At 33.9% G+C, this 13,172-nt stretch overlaps 1 protein-coding gene across 3 annotated transcripts in view; it reads right to left on the bottom strand.

Annotated features, from left to right (window-relative positions):
• LOC101708505 (interferon-induced very large GTPase 1) overlaps positions 1-12,161 on the bottom strand; it is a 35,235-nt gene extending 23,074 nt beyond the window's left edge. For all 3 annotated transcript variants that reach the window (XM_087211807.1, XM_087211808.1, XM_004863414.3), the window contains exon 1: positions 11,869-12,161. The gene's annotated coding sequence lies outside the window, so the exon portion shown is untranslated. The remainder of the gene's footprint in view (positions 1-11,868) is intronic.
• Between the last annotated feature and the right edge of the window lie 1,011 nt (positions 12,162-13,172).

Here is a 13,172-nt window from a genome sequence, read left to right as displayed (position 1 = left end):
TCACTGGCAAAATTGTTTCATTTTAATTAGCACATGTTTGCAGTGTGTAATGACTACATTCATTGTGGAGAGTTGGTTCATGTATATAACACATCTTAATTCTACTTCCCCTTTTCTTCTCCTTCTTTCCCTCCCTCCATCTATTAGCTTGTTATTTAAAGAAGATATTTTTTGTAAGCAGCATGGTAACCATAAAATAAAACCTAAAATAGATACACAAAAATAATAAGCAAGAAATTAGAACACATTACTAGAGAAAATCACTTGACCACACAAGACTGGAAGACAGGGAGAAAGAAAGCAGCTGTAAAAACAAATAAGACTTAGAAAATAATAAAGTGGCAGTAGTAAGACCTTACATATTAATAATCACCTAAAATATAGATGAGATAGTTTTCTAATTAAAAGATAGTGAATTAAAAAAATTTCAACTACATGTTGCTTACAAGAAACTCACTTCATCTCTAAGGATACTCAGAGACTGAAAGTAAAGGAATGGAAAAAAATATTTCATGTAGATGGAATAAAAAAGAATTAGCCATAAATTTATTGCATAAAATAGATTTTATAAAAAAGTAATAAATAAGTCATGATATAATAATAATGGGGACAATTCAGCAAGATGAAATAATAATTATAATAATAATTATAAATATATGTGCACCTAATATTAGAGCATAAAATATATACAGTTATTAAAAGTGTTAAAAGGAGAGACAGAATCCAATACAATAATGGTAGAGGATGATAACACCCCACTTTCAACAAAGGACAGACCATTTTGAATGAAAATCTCTAAATAAGGAGCAAGGACTAAAGTACATCTTATACCAAATGGACTGACAAGCATCCATGGAGATTTCATTTTAAAACTGCAGAATACACATTCTTCTTAACAACATGTGGAATATTCTCCAGGTTAGATCAAAGCTTAGGCCACAAAGCAAGTTTCAACACAATTTTAAAACTTGAAATCATATTGAGGATCTTTTCTGACTACAGTGCAATAAAAATAGAACCGATATAAGAAAAACTTTGAAGCTTTACAAATACATGGAAACTAAATAACATCCCTCTAAATAACAATAAATCCATGAAGAAATTAAAAAGATTATTCACTATGATCAAGTGGGCTTTATCCCAGGAATGTAAGGATGGCTTAACATATATAAATCAATACATGACATATTATATAAACAGGATGAAGGACAAAAACCATATGATCATTTCAATAGATTTAGAAAAAGCATTTGATATAAATTAACATCACTTCTTGACAAAAACTGAACAAATTAGGTACAGAAGGAGCATGTTTCAAGATAATAAAGTCCAAATAAAACAAGCCCACAATTAATACTACGCTTAACAAGGAAAACCTGAAGGCTTCCCCTCTAAGATAATGAACAAGAAAAACATACCCACTTTTACCTCTATTATTGTCCTACCCAGATCAGTTAGGTAATAGACATAAAGGGATTCTGAATTGGAGAGGAAGAAGTCAAACAGTCATTGATAACAAATTATATGGTTGTACATTTATAAAATACAAAAGACTCTACCAAAAACTACTAGAATTAATAAACAGATTTAAAAAAGTTGCAAGATACATAATGAACATGCAAAAATCAAGCTGGACATTTTTTTTGCACACACCTGTAATTCCAGTGGGTCAGGAGGCATAGACAGGTTTACAATTTCAAGCCCAGTCTAGGATATTTACCATGACCCTGTCTAAGACTAAAAAAATAAAAAGACCTGGGGATACAGCTCAGTGTGAAGGCCTTGCTTTAAATACTCATGACCCAAACCAACCAGCCTACCAAACAAATATAAAAGGCAAAAATCAGTAGCACTTCTATACATCAATGGCAACTTATCTGAAAAAGAAATCAAGGAAGGAATTCCATTTACAAAAAACAAAAAACATGTAGGAATAAAGTTAACTAAGGAAGTGAAAGATTTCTACACAGAAAATTATGAAACATTGATTAAAGACATTAAAGGAGATATAAAATATGAAAATTTAGTCCAGGTTTATTCATTGGGATTTTGTTAAAATGACCATACCACCCAAAATGATCTATAGATTCAGCATAATCCCTGTCTAAAAAAGAATGAAATTCTTCACAAAAGTTGAAAAAAATTCTAAATTTATATGGAACTAAAACTCTTTCAATAGACAAAGTAATCTTGAGTAAAACAAAGTGGGTGATATTATACTATATGATTTCCAAATATACTATATATTCAAGATGGCATGGTGTTGGAAGAAAAGCAGGCACATACACCAATAAAACAAAATAGTGAAATATGCATCTACTGCCAATTAATCTTTAATGAATGTGCTAAGAACATACATTGAAGAAAAGTCATTTCTTCTAATAAATAGTGTGAGAAAATTTGATAACGACACGAAGAGGAATAAAAGTAGACCCTATATTTCTCATATATAAAAGTTAACTGAAAATGGAATTAATATGAGAAAATGAAAAAATGGAAACAAAGTCTTTGTAAATAGGGAGGCATGGAGGGGTTGAAGGGGGGGAGGGGAAGGGGGACAAAATAAGAAACAAGAGACTATGTAAAGGTTCATATCTCCAATAATGAATGTCATTATATTGTACACCTAAAATGTACCAATAAAAGGATAAAAAAAAGAAAATGGGTTAAAGATTTAAATGTAAGACCTGAAACTATGAAGCTGCAAAAATAGAGCATTAGAAGTAGCAGGAATTATTATTATTTTTTAAATTAAGTTTATTGGTACATATTAGGTATACAATACAGTTACATTCATCATTGGGATCTTGTACCTTTACATGGTGTATCTTGGTTCTTATTTTTTCCCCATTTCCCTGCCCTCCCTTCACCCCTAGGAATTATTTTTAATAATATCTCCAAAATATTTGCAATAAAAGCAAAAATAGACAATTATATCAAACTGAAAAACTTCTGCAAATGAAAGTCAACAGAGTGAATAGACAAGTTAGAGAATGAGAAAAATATTTGCAAACTATATATTAGACAAAAGGTTAATTAATATTCAGAACATACAAGGGACTAAAAACTTAAGATAAATGGATATGATATGATTAAAAAATGGGCAATAGACCCAAACAGATATTTCCCAAGAAAGTACATACAAATGGAGAACAGTCATATGAAAAAATGCTTAACATGATTGATCATCAGGAAAATGCAAATCAAATCCACAATGAAATTTCATCTCACAATAGGTAGAATTGTTGTTATCTAAGAGACAAAGATAAAAAGTACTGGTAAATATGTGGAATAAATGGAATCTTTACACAGTTAGTGAGAATCTGAATTAGTATAACCATAAGAAAAAAGTATGTACATTTCTCAAAAATGAAAATAATACTCCTGTATGATCCAGTAACTCTTGTCAGGGCATATATTCAAAGGAAACGAAATCAGTGTGTTGAGAAGACATCTGTACTTCTAAGTCTATTGCAACTTTATCCACAACTAACGAGAAGTGGACACAATGTAAGTGCTCATCAATGAATGCATGGATAAAGAAAGTGTACAAATATGTAGTTGAATAGTATTTAGCAATAAGGAATGATGAAACCCTGCCGTTTTTGACAACATGGATGGAACTGCAAGACATTAAAGTGAAATAAGCCTGTCACAGAAAGAAAAATACTATGTGATTTCACTTACATGTGGAATCTAAATGTTGATTTTTATAGAATTGAGAATAGAATAGTGGTTACTAGAGGTGGGGAAAGGGAAGAATGTATGAAGGTTGGTCAGAGAGAAATTATATAAGAGAAGTAAATTCTTGTGTTCTATTTCACAATAGGGTAACTATAGATAATATACTGGATATTTCAAAAGAGCTAGAAGACATGATTTTGAACATTTTAACCAGAAAGAAATGATAAACGTTTGAGGAGATAGATGTCCTTACCCTGATTTGAAATTGAAACATCATATAATACTCCATTATGTGTACAAGATTTTTGGGTTAAAAATAATGATACAAGCTAAATTTTTTATAATTTGATAAAAGAGAAATATCTGTACATTTAAGAAGCTCAGTGAACTCAAAGAGGAAAGACACAAGACCCACACTGAGACACATTTTAATCAAAAATTGAAATCCAAAAATAAAATCAGAATTTTGACAGCAATGAGAAAGAAGTCATTTGTATAAAGAAGCCTTGAATAACCCCTTATTTCTCAGAAATCATGAAGGCCTTAGGCAAAGGGACGATGTATTTAGAATATGGAAAGTTAAAACCCTCATCTGTCAATAATCTTACATTTGGCCAAACTATCTTCCAAAAATAAATGGGAAATTAAGCTATTCCTAGATAAACAAATATTGAGGGAGATAATCAGTACTAGACTTATCCTATAGGAGACATAGATTGAGCACTTCAGGTGGAAATGAACACAAGACAATAACTTGAAGTCAGTGATGAAATAAAGAGTACAGTTAAGGCAAAGGTAAATTCAAGAAAAATACAAGAATCAATCTAACCAAGGATGTAAAAGACCTCTGCAATGAAAAAATCTCAGAACACTGAGGAAAGATATTGAAGAAGGGAAAAGGAAAAATATGAGAAAAGGAAAAAATTGAAACAAAGACTCTGTAAATAGGGAAGGGTGGAGGGGGTGAAGGGAGGCCAGGGAAATGGGAAAAAAATAAGAACCAAGATACATCGTGTAAAGGTACAAGATCCCAACGATGAATGTAACTGTATTTTATACCTAAAATGTACCAATAAACTTAATGAAAAAAAATGTTCACACTTGTTCTATGAATAGAGTTTCTTTAGTAAAAAAAAAAAAAGAAGACACAAGAAGGTGGAAAGACCTCTCATGGCAGAATTAGTATTGTCAAATGGCTCTTTTACCAAAAGCAATCTATAAATTCAATGCAAATCCCATCAAAATAGCAATGACATTTTTCACAGACCTGGAAAAAAGTCCTAAAATTCATATAGAAATGTAAAAGACTCAGAATAGCTGGAGAAATCCTGAACAAAAAGAGCAAGGCTGGAAGCATCACAATATCTTATTTCAAATTATATTACAAAGCCATAGCAACAAAAATAGCATGGAACTGGCACAAAATATACACATAGAACTATGGAACAGAATAGAAGGCCCCAACAAACCCCAAAGCTGATTCTGGACAAAGGAACCAGAAATATGCATTGGACAAAAGGCTGCCTCTTTAACAAATGATGCTGGAAAAACTGGATATCCACTTGAAAACTGAAACTTAATCCCTATCTCACCCTGTACAAAAATCAATTAAAATGGATCAAAGAGCTAGGTACAAGACCTGAAACTTTGAAACTGCTAAGAGAAAATGTACTGGAAACACCTGGCACCATAGGCACAGGCAAAAACTTCCCAAATAGGTCTCAAAGAGCACAGGAAATAATAGCAAGAATCAACAAATGAGACTACATCAAATAAAAAAGTTTCTGCCCAGCAAGAGAAACAACTAACAGAATGAAGATTAGCTTTCATAATGGAAGAAAATCTTTACCAGCTACTCTTTTGACAGAGGATTAATATCTAGAATATATGAAGTCCTAACAAAACACCAAAATAATTAAATAGCCCATTGAATAAATGGATAAATTAATTGAACAAACACTTTTCAAAAGAACAAGTACAAATGACTAGTAAGCATATGGAAAAATATTCAACATCTTTATCTATTAGGGAAATGCAAATCAAAAATCACATTGAGATTCTGTCTCACCTCAGTCAGAATGGTTATGATCAAGAATACAAAAACCAATAAATGGTGGTGAGGATGTGGGGGGAAAAGAAATCCTATACTGCTGGTAGTAATGTAAATTAGTACAGCCACTATGGACATCAGTATGGAGGTTCCTCAAAAAACTAAAAATAGTTACCATTTAATCCAGCTATGGCACTCCTTGGTATATATACAGAGCAACTAAAGTAAGCATACTGTAGGTATACTTGCGTAGCTGTGTTTATTGCAGCACAGTTCACAATAGCCAAGGTATAGAATCAGCCTAGGTACCCAGAAACAGATGAGTGGACAATGAAAGTATGGTATATATACACAACGGAGTGTTATTCAGCCATAGGAAAAACTAAATTTTATCATTTGCAGAAAAATAGATGGATCTAGAGACTGTCATGTTGAGCAAAATAAACCAGACATGTACTCCCTAATATGTGGAATCTAAAAAAGATAAGAAAGTAGAAGGGAAACTATTATTAGACAAAGGGAAGGGAATAAGAGGGAGATTGAAGCAGTGTGAGAGCAGGAAATAGGAGGGATCAATATGAACAAAATACATGCATTGAACCCCCAATATGAAACTGGGTGATGGTGGGGCAAGGGAGTAGTGGGGGGTGAAGATGATCAAAATATGTGCATGTACAAATTTTCCAAAGTGAAACTTACTAATCTGTATAGTAGAAAAGAAAAAATACAAAACTTAGCGTTCTAATTCTGGGCTGTGACTCTTTTTTACTTTGAAAAATGATTGAAAAGAGAAATGCATAAAATATTAATTGTAAATCTATGTTAAATGGCCTACAGTTTGTAAAGATGTAATTTTTTTTTTTTTTGGTGCCAGGGATTGAACTCAGGGCCTTGTGCTTGCGAGACAGGCGTCGGCACCACTGTAAAGATGCTAAATCCTGTAAAGATGTAATTTTTAACAGCACCAACAAAAATGAGAGGGAGAGATAGATATGTAGAGAAGCATAGATTTGTGTATTTATCAAACATAATGTAGTATTAATTAAAATATATTGTTACAAGTTTAAGTAGTTAAATGTAAGCCCTTGGATAACCAATGCAAAAATAACTGCAAAATACAAAAGGAAATTGGAAAGGAATCAAAATGGTGCATGCATACATGTGCACACGCACACACAGATTGCACAAGAAAGCATTAATGAATGAAGAAATTGAGATTAAAATGATATTGTGTATAAAAAACCCCAGTAGCTCGGACCGGGGATTTAGCTCAGTGGTTCCACTGCCTGCCTTGCAAGCACAACATCCCAAGTTCGATCCCTGGTTCCAAAAACAAAACAAAACAAAACTCAGTAGCACAACAGCAGATGTGTTCTTTATCACTAATTACCTAAATGTAATTGAATTAAATGATCCAATTAAAAGACAGATTGAAAGAATGGATAAGTAAAACAGGATGCAAGGACTTGATGTCTTTATAAGAGGATTATTTATGTCAATTCACCAAGAAGATATAACAATTATAAACATGTATCTAACTATAGAGCTCCAATGTATATGAAGCAAAAATTGAGATAATGGAAGGAAGAAACGGACAGTCCTACAATAATAATTGGATATTTCAATGCCCCACTTGCAAAAATGAATACCAGTAGATAGCAGATTAATAAAGAAACAGAGGCCTTGAACAACACTAAAAATCAAGGCCTGACAAACCTATAGATAACACTGTACCCAAAGACAACAATATATACATTCTTCTGTAGGGCACAAGGAAAATTTTATTCTAAATGAATAAAGGAGCAAATAAAACTATTAGTATAATAATTTTTTTATAATGTAAAAATTAAGAGTAGTCTGTAATTAAAATTGCAGCTGGTTCAATGTAGGAGAGTGTGCTGTATTGAAGAAGATAGTGTGTGTGTGGTGGTGGTGGTGGTGGAGAGTGAATATGTGTGCAGTTGACAGAAAATTATTTTTGAAGTATTGGATAACAATGGAGGGTAGTCATGCCACATAAATAAGGTTATTTCATCCTAACTAATGGGATGATAAAATGAAATAAATTGCATACCACAAAGGTAAGAAAGAAAAAAATCCAAACAAAGCAGGAAATTATGTGTACACATAAAGTAAAATGGCAGAAATATACAGAGAATTCTATATCTAGGTATATGCTAATATGGTTACATATATTTCAAGACACACCTATAAGAATGTTCATGGCAGCATTATTCATAGAAGTCACCAACTGGAAGCACCCAAATGTCCATGCACATCCAAATGGGTAAATAAATTGTGGCATATTTATACAATGAAATAATACAATGATAAAAAACATCAAAGCTATACACAACAATATAAATTAATCGTACATTAAGTTGTGAGAAAGAAGCCAAATACAATAGAATATGTATCATGTACTTCCACATAAAGCAAGATAAGCAACTGGTGAAAGTAACTTTAATATTTCTATGTCTCAGGGCCCAAAGAAAATCATCTTTTTTCCCCCCCAGTACTGGGGATTGAACTCAGGACCTTGCGCTTGGTGGGCAGATGTGGTGCAGAAAATCATCTTTGACTCTTCTCTTTCCTTTACTCCCTACAATCAGACATCAGATATCCAAAATTTTATGTCTATTCTATATTTATTTATTTATTTATTTATTTTGGTACCGGGGATCGAACTCGGGTCCTTGCGCTTGCGCAGCAGGCGGAGAAACCACTGAGCTAAATCCCCGGCTCTGTCTATTTATTTTTTAACTGATTAAGTTTATTGGGACATTTTAGATATACATAATGATCACATCCATCATAGGGAATCTGTACCTATACATGATGTATCTTGATTTTTAAAAATCTTATTCCCCTACCCTCCCTTCAATCCCTCGTCTCCTCCTTATTTACAGAAACTTTGCTACACATATTTATTGCTCTCCTAAATGTCATGCACTTTTCTAGACAATGAGGTGGGGGAAATACACAAGAAAAAAGTCTAAGAGGATTTCTTGAACCTATAATCAAGCAGCATAGAGAGATGGCTATGCAGAAACAATTCATATCAAACAAAACATTAGTTGAGGCTCTTTTCACTTTTGATGATTGCACTTTGTAATTCTAGAACAGAAAGACCTAGAATCTTTCTCATCTTCAAATATTTTCACCTTCAATTTTAAGTCGGTAATTAGTATCCATTCTGTGTTCTCTCTGGTCCCCCAAGAAGTGTCACTAACCTCTTTGCAAATAATCTAAGTACTGCTTCTATTTCACATTGGGTCTTATTTCCTATATATTGTGTTTATCTTCAGTATCATGATTTCCTGGTTGCATCACTTTGGACAAGTTTTGCTCAAGTCATCCCCTTCTGTTTAAATGCAGATTGAATCCTGACTATATTTATATTTCCTTTATTATGAGATTTCTCAAAGAAGCATTTGAAATGAACATATCTGACTCAATAAATACGGAACCAATTGATGAATGCATCCTATGAATTTAGTCTCACATCTGCCCACATCTTTTTCTAGAAAAAAGTTCTCTATATATCTGATACTCAAGTGTTCATATTACCAGGTCAGGATGTCTCCAACATTTTCATCCTACTTATCCTAAATTATTTTCTTTGTCAACTATCTCTCCTTTTTTGTATTCATAATGATCATGTGCTTTTAAACAAATCTGATCACAGAAGTAACATGGATTAGAGATTTACCAAAGAGATGCCAAGAATTATTTACTCCATAAATATTTATTGATGGCTTTTAGTGTGCGGTGAAATGTTCTATGTGTTATGGGTTGATTGATGAATAAGACAGACTAGATCCCTGCCTGATAGAGTTTATATTTAAATAGTGGAGGCAGACCATGAATCTGTAAACACATGAATGAACAAAATAATTTCAGAATTTTTTAACTGCTAAGAAAGGAATAAGCAGGTAATGGGGTAGAAAGTACCTTAAGGTTACTTTAGACCCTGTGATTAGAGAATATAGCTTTGAGAAGTTGTGACTGTGTTACTAATCATGAGATGAGGCTCTTCTTGCCGTTTCTAGTTTCTATTAAATTTTAGTTTACTTCTTAACCTCTGTTTTCCACCTGAGGTCTTATTCTTTTGGATTTGGAGCTGCTATATGTATGGACTTGTTGAATTAACTATGTAGAATGGCTTATTCAGTTAGAAACTCATACTAAGTTCCTGGCTGTAGCCATTGGTCACTATTTTGTCCTAGGAAAAATTTGAATGGGGGAATCCATCAAGTTTTGATGGTTGTGAAATGGTAAAGTGGGTGCTTTTTATGTCTGGAGTCCCTATTTTCACTAGTTTCTCCCCGTACCTATTACATAATTCCCATCTCTGTATAAGTGGCCCTTGAATCTATTTTTTTCTCTCCTTTTTGTGGCTCATATTTCACATTCTGAAAATAATATCTAAATAATTTATTTTTTGCAAAAATGTAAAAACTCTGCATTAGTTTATGACACAACTAAAGTTATTTGACCCTGGTATTCAAGACCCCTCATAGTCAGGAAACAATCAACCTCTATAATTCTTTTTCAATCATTCTCTTTCTTACCATCTTCACTCTCTTCTCTTGGAAGCCACATTCTGTCATTTCCCCTCCACTTCAGGTTGTTCCTTCATCCTGGGTATTATACTGGAGGAGCCCTCCCCCAACATCTTTGCCCAAGGATATATACTCCTAGCTCAGTTCAAGTTTCTCTGCTTGTGAAGCCTTCCATTAATATTCCAGGTCAAGTTAATGGCTCTTTTCTGCTCTTGCAACAGTGGGATCTGCTGCTCACAGAAGTCATTAATAATGTTACACTTTACTTGAGCCCTTTCTTCGTGGATAATAGCTATGATTTTTTTTTTTTTTTTTTTTGGTACTGGGGATAGAACTTGGATCCTTGCGCTTGCGCAGCAGGCAGCGAAACCACTGAGCTAAATCCCCAGCCCTAATAGCTATGATTTAAAAAATTCATTCACCTTTGGGCTGAGGATTTAGCTCAGTGGCACTGCGCCTGCCTGACAAGCACGCGAGAGGTCCTGAGTTTGATCCCGGTACCGACCCCCCCACCTAAAAAAAAATTCATTCACCCTTTTGTGTTTAGAAAAAAGGCTTACTGCAAAGAACCTCATACGAGTTAGATAGGACTCATGTTTTCTCTCTTTTTAAACTTACGACAGGCCAGATACAGTCCCTTTCAATTCCCATTCCTTGCCTAATAAAAGATTAACTGAACTGTGTATATCCATAGTTCAAGAGAAACAAAATGTTTGTTAGCTTCACCAAACAGTTAAAACTTCTCTTCTTCAGTATCCTGAAATTTGACCTAAACTAGAATACAACTCCTCCTTAATGGCCCCTCATAAAAATCTGCTGACCTCAGGAAGAAATTCCATTTTTACCCCTGTATTAACATACCAGGCTCTTTCTAGCCTTGTTTGCTCTTCCCTATACAAAGAAAAGACCTTTTGCCTGGCCTTTGAGATGCTTATAGCTCTTATGTTTGTATTGTACTCTTTACTGCAATAGTTCTCTTTCCTTTGTTGCAATATCCTTTCAAATCAAGTCTTTCTTTACCCAATTCAGATTTTAAAATTTGATAAAGAGAAAAATAAAAAATTGATTATAGGAAGTAGGGAGATATTGTTCAAATGGGAAGGGGAACAAGATATGGAGGGAGGAAGGAGAGAGGGGGAAGGAAAGGGGTTGGACAAAAGAATTGAAGGAGAAAAATGGAAATAGAACTTTTGCAAATGGAAAGGAGACCAAGTGTTGAAAGGAATGGGGAGGGAGAGGAAGTGTAGGGAATGAAAAAAAATTGAGATGTGTTATGTCTATGTACCAGCTCCCCAAGATAAATGTAATTATTATGTACTGCAAACACCAACTAAAAAACCCAAATAACTAAAGCATTTGTTAACTATTAGATTGTGTACTCCTTCTTCTCCCAGATTTGTAGCTAGTTTTTTTTTTTTTTTAACAATTCCAGTGCCAAATTCATATTTGTGTTCTTAGGAGATCTTAATCTTTCTGTGACTCTGACAGTTACTTATGAATATTCCTATCAATTTATTTCTATTTTCTTCTTTGGGTCTGCTGTGTCTACCCCCATTTCTTTTCACCTACCCTTTTTTGCCTGCTTATTTTCTTGAGGCCAAGTTCCTGTCTTCAGGTTGCTCCAGAGAGGCCTGCATGGAGAGCAGCTTCCTTCTACAAGACTGGTAGGCTGTTGAGTAACAGCTTCAGTTGAGGCATTGACTGCTTATGTGAGAAAGGGACCAAATTTATCTTTAAAGCAGGGAGTGAAAAACCGGTTTCACACTCATGAAAAATTTTATAGTCATTTGTTTATGTATTTTTGTTATCCTTGAGTTTAAAAATTATCAAGGAACTGAAGTACTCTCCTTAACAAGACCCCCCATAAACCTAACGGATCAAAATTAAACAACTCAAAGTTCAGGCAGTAAAGATAGCTTACCAGTATTTGGATCCAATCAGACATAATCTTTGTTTAGTGCTTGATGGTGATTTAGGGTCTGACTTCCTTATAAAATGGCTTGAGTTAAAAAAAAAAGAGATATCCATTTTTGTAGTTAGGCTAATAACATAAGCATAATAACTGAAGGCCCACTAAAAGAAACATCAATATTAAAAAATTTTGAAATGTCCATTTACTATCCATCATTCAGGGTGTCTATAACCATTAACTGCTCTTATAAACACATCATGTGTTCCTTTCCATTGAGAAATTTTCTTTCCTTTTTATAGACAGAATCTCACTATATAGTTCAGGTTGGCCTTGAACTCACTATGTAGCCCAGGCTGGTCTCAAATTTGCAGCCATCCTCCTGCCTTAGCCTCCTAAGTGCTGGGATTACAGATGTGCATCACTGTGGCTGGCTTTGAACATTTTTGTTGAACGATAATGTTTTCACCCACCTTTCAGACTGTGGGTTTACATGTGTGAACCCCTGGGACATCTGATTGGTTAAGAAAACAAAATTTCCTCCAATTTACAAATTCCATACAACTACTACTGGCAAGAGTGATCATTCAGGAATCTGTCCTCAGTGGAAACTTCCTTATCTTCATCTATTTTGAGGCTGGTATTAATATCAGTTGTTGACCACTTTGGTCTGTGATTATGGGAAATATTATCAGAACTGTCAGGGAAAGCTGTATAGGGGACAGGTGTGAGGCAGCCAAATAGCAAGATTTAAATAAGCAAGAAGCCAAAACATAGTAAGCACATTCTCTGCAGACCCATTATAGCTCCCCCTCCTCTGGAGGAAAGGAAGGAGGAAAACCTAGGACCATTTGATCAGAGGTCAGTTAAATTTGTTAAAAATTTATTGCTGAGAGCTTCTGAACAAGGTTCAGTAGGAACTTAATTTTTCTGGTCCCTTTATAGCATACTGTGAGGGTGCATA

This window comes from Heterocephalus glaber, unplaced genomic scaffold (assembly GCF_053883595.1).
Source record: "Heterocephalus glaber isolate CG9 unplaced genomic scaffold, H.glaber_assembly_v1.0 deba00001428, whole genome shotgun sequence".
Taxonomy (NCBI): Eukaryota; Metazoa; Chordata; class Mammalia; order Rodentia; family Bathyergidae; genus Heterocephalus; species Heterocephalus glaber.
The sequence above is the reverse complement of the archived record's forward strand: the minus strand, read 5'-3'. Positions and strand labels throughout refer to the sequence as shown.